A 7,228-nucleotide genomic window follows, 5' to 3' on the forward strand; every position below is an offset into this window, starting at 1 on the left:
AGTGTGGCACATGTTCACTATGGAATACTACTCAGCCATAAAGAATAAGACCCTGGCTTTTGATATAAAGTGGATAAATATGGAAAATTATTGCTTAGTGAAGAAAGCCAGACCATGAAAGAGAGCCCCTTCTTCCTTCCTCCATCCCTTCCTCTTCCTTCCTTCCTTCCTTCCTTCCTTCCTTCCTTCCTTCCTTCCTTCCTTCCTTCCTTCCTTCCTTCCTTCCATCCTTCCTTCCTTCCACTAGAGGACATGTGCACTCAATAGAAAGAGAATAGGGTGAGAGAAGAAAGTACCCTCTATGGAACATGATCAGGCCACAATGCCTTCTCCATCTTTCCCTCCTTTTGAAATGTTGGGCATACATGCCCATGAAGCCACTGGGTCTGAGACTTGAACCATGTGATCAGATAGGATATGCCTACCTTCACCATTAGACCACAGAGCCAGCCCCAGAGGGCATTTTCTAAAACATTATTTTATTGAGATACAATTCTGCTTATAACCTTCAACAACTCTCTATATCCTTCAAAACATAGTTCTATCTTATCTTGGCATTCAAAGTTCCAAGTTATCATTCCTGTCTTGCTACCCACTATGAACTCTCTGTAAGTCCTTTGTGTTTCTAGCCATGAGAGGGACCCACTCTGAACAATTCAAGAGATTTGAAAAATGCAGTAAGTATTTGTGTATTGAATAAGTGGTGACACCATGTGATGCTAAGCCTTGACAGGTGTCATCCCCCCTTCAACTTCATGACAACATCCTAAGGTAGATGTTATTCATGTCCTCATGTTGAAAATAGGGCTCAGGAAGGATAAAGAGATAAATAACTTACTCAATGTCCTACATGTGGAAAGTAGAGTAGAATTTTAACCCAATCCACAGTTTTTCCCAATCCTAAACCACTGCCCCCTACAGCTTCTGGAATATCCTCATCTAATTAGGTGGACAAATAAGTAACAGCAACCCTCTGCACTGTGACTGTGGGGCAAGCACACGGAGTTCAGAAAACAGAAACTTGGCTGAGAAGTGGAAGAATCTGGGGGAATTATCCTGTCCTTAGTCTTATAGGTCCTGCAGCTTTTATCTAGGCGATGAAAGAGGTAATGTCCGTTCCAGAAAAGTCCCGCAGCTTGTGCAAGAGCAAAGAGATCCAACAGAACATGAGGTTGGAAAACTACAGGACTTTCTGCTTCTAAATGAACACATTATGTACACAAGTGTATGGCCATGAGTGTGATGGTTTTTGAAAACCTAAATGAATTGATCCGACCACTTGTCTAGCATCAATCACTTTGATGGAATTAGGGATGAGACAAGAAGTCTGAAAGTGAGCTTACTCTGTAGGCTGTTGTCTCACTTGCTAATGACAGAGCTGATAAAATAATTACTCCTTTGGCAAGAAAGAAAATTCAACTCCCAAAGAGTGTTGGGGAGATCTTAATTGCATCTTCTTTGGTAAGAAAGGGTACCTTCCTTGGTTGGCCTTCTTTTGATTCATGTAATTTTCTACTGAGAAATAATTTTGAACATATTGCTTATTTTGGGTTAAACAGACAATCAGATAAAAGTTTGGAGCATCCTTTTCTTTTTGACTCAGACTCTCATTATCATTAATATGAATCTAGGATGTGAATGCATTTCCCTGTTTGTTCTGCTGGATTTCTATAACTTGGGCACACAGTTTTCTTTTCCTATATGGATAGGTATGTATGGATTGTAGTGGTCCAGAATGCTGCTACTAAATATATGGAGATGTACCAGTTGGTGTGTGGCTACAGAATTTTAAGACCCTACAAGAAACCATCAGTTGGAACTCTCTCTCAAATAACAGCATGTAAGGATTCCATTACTGCTTCTCTTAATGATTCTAGCCCAGTCACAGTGGTGCAATTGGTAGAGCATGTTTGCATGATACTAGAGCCATAGAGGAAGGTCCTGGACTCAGTTCCTGGATCCACTTGTTTGCTCTGACTGACCGAAGGTAATCACAGCGTGGCAAGACCCTGTTGAGGTCCCCTCTTTTTCTCTTATGAAAATAGATAAACTTTTCTATGGGAGGGAGATTATTGTGATAGGAAGCAAGAATGAGTGAGAAGGAGATTTGAGAGGATGAATAGTAGCTTATTTGGAGAAAGGCCTGTGCATTTATGTCATCCCAATATCTTCTCTCAAGATAGTTGCTGGCAACACCGGTTCAATCAACACCACTTCAATTCTGACTCATCTCTATCACTTCTGGGTTACTCTGCAGCACCAAGAAAGATGGTGGCCTCTGAGGGATGCTTATCACTGCAACATTAGTCTCCAAATCTGAATGGAGATGGAGCAGAAGAGTACCCCTGAATAATAGAATTTATGCCCTTCTTATATGTCTTCTCATTTCACTGGCTGAAAACCAGGATCCATTATAAGTCCCTCTCTACTCCCTGAGTACTTATTATTTCCTGAAGTGATACTAACTATTTGCCTGCATATTACTTTTTTCTCTCTAGTGGAATTCAAGCTGCATTCAGGTTTGGAGGTGGTCTGTCTTGTTCACTACTCTGTTCCTAGTGTCTCAGACAATGCCTGCCAGTGAAACTGGGCAAAATGCACAGATTCTCAGGCACCAAGAGGACAGAGGCAGAAAAGAGAGCAGGAGATAGATGCAAGCTCAGATTTAGTGGCTTTTGCCAGAGTTTTGCAATCCAAAAATCTAGGAAAGAGATCTTTTTGTTTAAATTTAAAAAAATCTTTAAATTACATGAAAGTGGTCAGCTGTCTCTCTGTTTTGTGCTATCACAGAATACCTGAGACTGGGTAATTTATAAAGAACAAAAATTCATGTTTTACAGTTTTGGAGGTTGGGTAGTCCAAGATCAAAGAGTGGCATCTGACAAGTGACTATTTACTGTGTCATCCTATGGTAGAAGGTGGAAGGGCAGCAAAGAGAGAAGGTGCCAAACTTGGCCTTATAACTCATGATAATGGTCTTAATCCATTCATGAGGGTTGAGCCTTCATGGCCTTATTACAAAGGTCCATTTCTTTTTTTTCTTTGGAGAGTTTTTTGCAATAGGGCACTTGCACTAGCCAGAAAGACAGAGAGAGAGATAGAGAGATAGAATGCAAGAAATCACCTTGCAGGGGGGATGGCCATGCTGCAATCCCTTCTCCATTCTTCTCTCGGGATCTTGGGCAAGCATGCACAGGTACCCAGTATGAGTTTAAGCCACTGGGTCCGGGACTCGAACCATGGTCGACTACATGGGAGTTCAGCCACATAGCCATTATGCTAACTGCTGGTCCCCAAAGGTCCATTTCTTTTTATTTCACATTGAAGATTAGAGTTCCGACACATGGTTCTGGGGGACTATCCAACCAGGGCTGTAGCCATGAACTTTTAGTATGGTGCCTCAAGGGTCTTCATCAGGCTCTGCATGGAGCATAGCTATGGCTCTGGAAATACTTTTTGAAAGTTGCAGATTTTGGCCAGAAGCCACAGTCAGAGAGGGCAAATGTATATGTCCTTGGGCTTATATTTTAGTGAGATAGTGAGATGCCTGCTACCACCAGCATATATTAGTCCTGGAAAAACAAGCTAGTTCTTCCTTCCGCTTTCCTTACTTCCTTCCTGTAGGTCAGGGAATTTTGATTCTCATTTCTTTTCTTTTTCTCCCCTTCCTCACTTTTGTTGTTGTTATTTTGCCTGGTAATCTCTGTCTCAAACTGGCCATGACCAATTACGAAAGGCATTTCTGGAATTACTCATATTTTTGAACTGGGAAGAAGGAAGGATGAAGGGAAGGAAGAAACTGATCTTTAATTGAATTCTCACCAGATGAACAGCAATAGGTCCAATTTGGGCGTTTATATGTGTCCCTCATCCAGCACTCACTCCAGATACTTTTAAAGGAGGGTCAAATATCTTCTTTTAGTCTGAGTAAATCTTGTCATGGGAGCTTTAAGGGATTAAGCAACTGTTTAAGGTTAAAGAGTAGATGGAGGGCCTAGGATCCGAACCTGTGGATCAATTGCAGACCTAACACATGAGCTGGGTGTGCAAGAGACCCATGAGCCTGAAATGAGATGGTCTTTGAGATTTCCTGGTATTTCCTCAGAAAAATCCCTTGAGTGTGTTTTAACTAATGATCCACTTAGCCTTTCCTCCCTGTTCTAGAGTTGCTGTCTCTATTCATAAACAGGAAAAGATATTCATTTCTTGCTGTCATAAATGCTGCAATTACAGACGCATAAATGTTTTATGACCCATAACATCCGTTCAACACTTCTAGCATAAAGATGCAGACATTCACTTCTTTACCTTTCTTTTGCTTATCTCTGTTTATACATGCATGGGACTAAATCCAATCTGGAAACGTGTTATTCTGAGGTCATTTTATTTCAGCATCCTCTAAGGTGCCCTTCCTAGAAAGGACTTTACCTGCAACCTTCAGCAAGGGACAGAACAAAGATTCCAGTGTTTACAACAGTGAATTTGGAAATCCCAGCTCTATTATTTCCTGGTGCCCTAATTTTGGCAGGTCACTAATAAGAATGAGACTCAGTTTCCTCATTAATAAAAGCAGACAGTGATTCCTTCCTTCCAGAACTATTGTAATGGCTCAGAAAGGCCACAAACATAAAGGGGCTCTCCAATTCACGTTCCTTTTAAAATGTGGGCTCAACAGCTCCTTGTAGTTGTATTGTAGCTTTCTTACAGCCTTCTTCGGGTCTTATAACTTCAATTGTAAACAGAAGCCACTCTATGTCTCCTTATTACAAGTGGTATATTTAGATTCTTTAGGGACTCTGAGTAGTTTCCTCCTTTTCCCAAAGATGGACATTCGATAGGCCTCTTTAGTTCTTAGTTTGCTTGTAGACTTCAGCCTTTGCAGAATGTAAATGGTTGAGGGAATGTAATTTATCCCTTCCTGATTTCAAGTCAAGCTTGTGGCTGCTGTCAGTTGCTGGGCCTCTTTGAGGAGGTCAGGCTGGGAGATGACCTTTTGTAGCTAGTGTGCTGCTCCAGCTGGAGATGTATGCAGTGTTGACTGAGTATATGGGAGTTCACCAAGCTGCTATGGGACTCAGTGGTGTGTGTGTGCTTTACTTAGTGGATGACCAAATCCTTGGCTGTCCGGGATGCACACTTTGGCTTTCTCACCGTCCTTCCTTTGTATTTGCACAGTGCATCTTCACTGTCTGTTTTCCCAGCCCTGAGCTCACACCTGCCCTTGGGAGTGGCTGAGGTTTCTCTTCCGGGTGTGCTGGGGTTTCCTGAGGTAGAAGTGGCAGTCACTCACCTAAATTCTTCATATACATCATCTCACTTACTTTTCTCAAAACACTCAGTACAGGAAGAAATTAGCAAGATGTCTGGTATCTAAGCTATTAAGAGGTCACAGCTGTGACGTGGTGGAGCGTAGCTTTTCCTCAAGTCTGTGTGACTCTGAAGCCTGAGCTGGCATTGCTATGGGGAGCTGATGGTGTGGGCGGAGGCTAGGAAAAGTTATGGACATATGCAGGAAGAAGTAGGGTGCAGGCAGCAAAGGCCAAGAGTCTTGCAGAGATTTTCAGGGAGGGATGGAAGTGAGATTGAAGGGAACCAAGGAGAAGATAGGGGGAGTGTGTGCAGATGATTCTAGAAATAGATCTTAGAAGAGGAAGACAGAGACAGGGGAGAAGTCTAAGCAGAAATTGTCCTGCATCAACTCTGATGACTCATTGCACAGGACTGAGTGCCTACTCTGTGCCAGGTTAGGGGGGAGCCATCCTGGTGCATGTGCTATGCCTGAAATACAGCTTCTGTGTGGAGCTGTGCCCAGGCAAGACGGAGGCCAGGGCTCAGGGCACCTGTGGGCCAGAAGGGGACTGGAGATCCATCCTAAGGAAGTGGAAGCTGCCGAGGGGCCCAAAGAAGAACTAAGCGGGACCAGCAGTTAGCATAATGACTGTGTCGCTGGACTCCCATGTAGTCAACTGTGGTTCGAGTCCCGGACCTGGTGGCTTAAACTCACGCCAGGTGCGTGTGTGTGCATGCCCAAGATTCCGAGAGGAGAATGGAGAAGAAAGGATTGCGGTGTGGTCATCTTCCCTGGGGGGGGCGGTGATTTCTTGCTTTCTGTCTCTCTGTCTCTCTCTGTCTTTCTGGTGAGAGCACATGCCCTATAGCAAAAACCTCTCCAAAAAAAAAGAATAACCAATCCATGATCAAGTGTGGTTGGGTAAAGAATGGATCGGGGGTTGGGTGGGAGGTGAACAAAACAGGAGTGGGAAAGGAGGCAGTTTAGAAACATCAGAAAATGAAAACAGCCCTTTAGTGTCAAATCCTACTCTCTGGCCTGGCTGTAGTAGATTCCAAACAGGTGAAGAATTTTCTTCTGTGTTGTAATTTCCCTGAGCAGGGGAGTTCCCTGGTCATAATACTACTAATTACCACCTCCTCCAGACACCATAAATACTTTATTTCTAATTATCCCCATTTTACACCTAAAGAAGCTGAGGCCCAGGGAGTCTAGATAACACGGCTAAGTGGCTAGGCTGAGTTTAAACTTTTGATCTATAATTTTTTATAAGATGCAGATCTGCCTAATATTCAGCAGTCGGAAGGTCCTAAAATATTTTACTCTCCTTTATTTATTTATTTATTTATTTTGTATGGGCAACATACATATTTTGTACAAAAAGGTAGGTTTATAAATGTCCCCTCCTTCCCTTGTGGCCAACCACTCATTTCCCTTTCCTAGACATTAGCAAAGTTGTCAATTTCTTGCGTGCTCTTCCTGAGATACTTATATATTTGTAGACCCATTCATATATGCAGATTTTTTTCATATAATGAACCAAATCATATTCTGCATGACATTATCCACTTTGCTGTTTTTTGCTTAACTTGTATGGAACAGGTTGCACCTGCTTGGCTATGTGACAGGGTGAGATTTCTTTCCCTCATTGCAACTTCTTACCAGATTGACTGCAACACGCACCACGTTCTGGCTTACTGCTTATTCAATAATATATCGATATTCTTTCTCTATTACCTTTGTGGAGAGGATTTCTGTGTTGGGAGACGACCTTATTTTTAATATTTCTGCAACGTGAGCATACCATTCTACCTGTGTGATCCTTACTTTCTTTGCTCAAAGAAAGTTGGAAGTGAGGCAACCCTAACTCTCTCCTGGGCCAGGAGTCCCGAGTGGGTCATTTGAAGAGTGATGTGAGATTTTAGTAAAAGGCTTCCT

The 7,228-nt window shown here is 42.6% G+C and overlaps 1 protein-coding gene across 2 annotated transcripts in view; it reads right to left on the minus strand.

The window, feature by feature from the left end:
- Positions 1 to 7,228, minus strand: part of TNFSF15 (TNF superfamily member 15) — a 22,366-nt gene that overhangs the window by 10,791 nt on the left and 4,347 nt on the right. The gene's annotated exons all lie outside the window — the stretch shown is intronic.

Source organism: Tupaia chinensis, unplaced genomic scaffold (genome assembly GCF_000334495.1).
Source record: "Tupaia chinensis unplaced genomic scaffold, TupChi_1.0 Scaffold000081_1, whole genome shotgun sequence".
NCBI classification, from domain to species: Eukaryota; Metazoa; Chordata; class Mammalia; order Scandentia; family Tupaiidae; genus Tupaia; species Tupaia belangeri.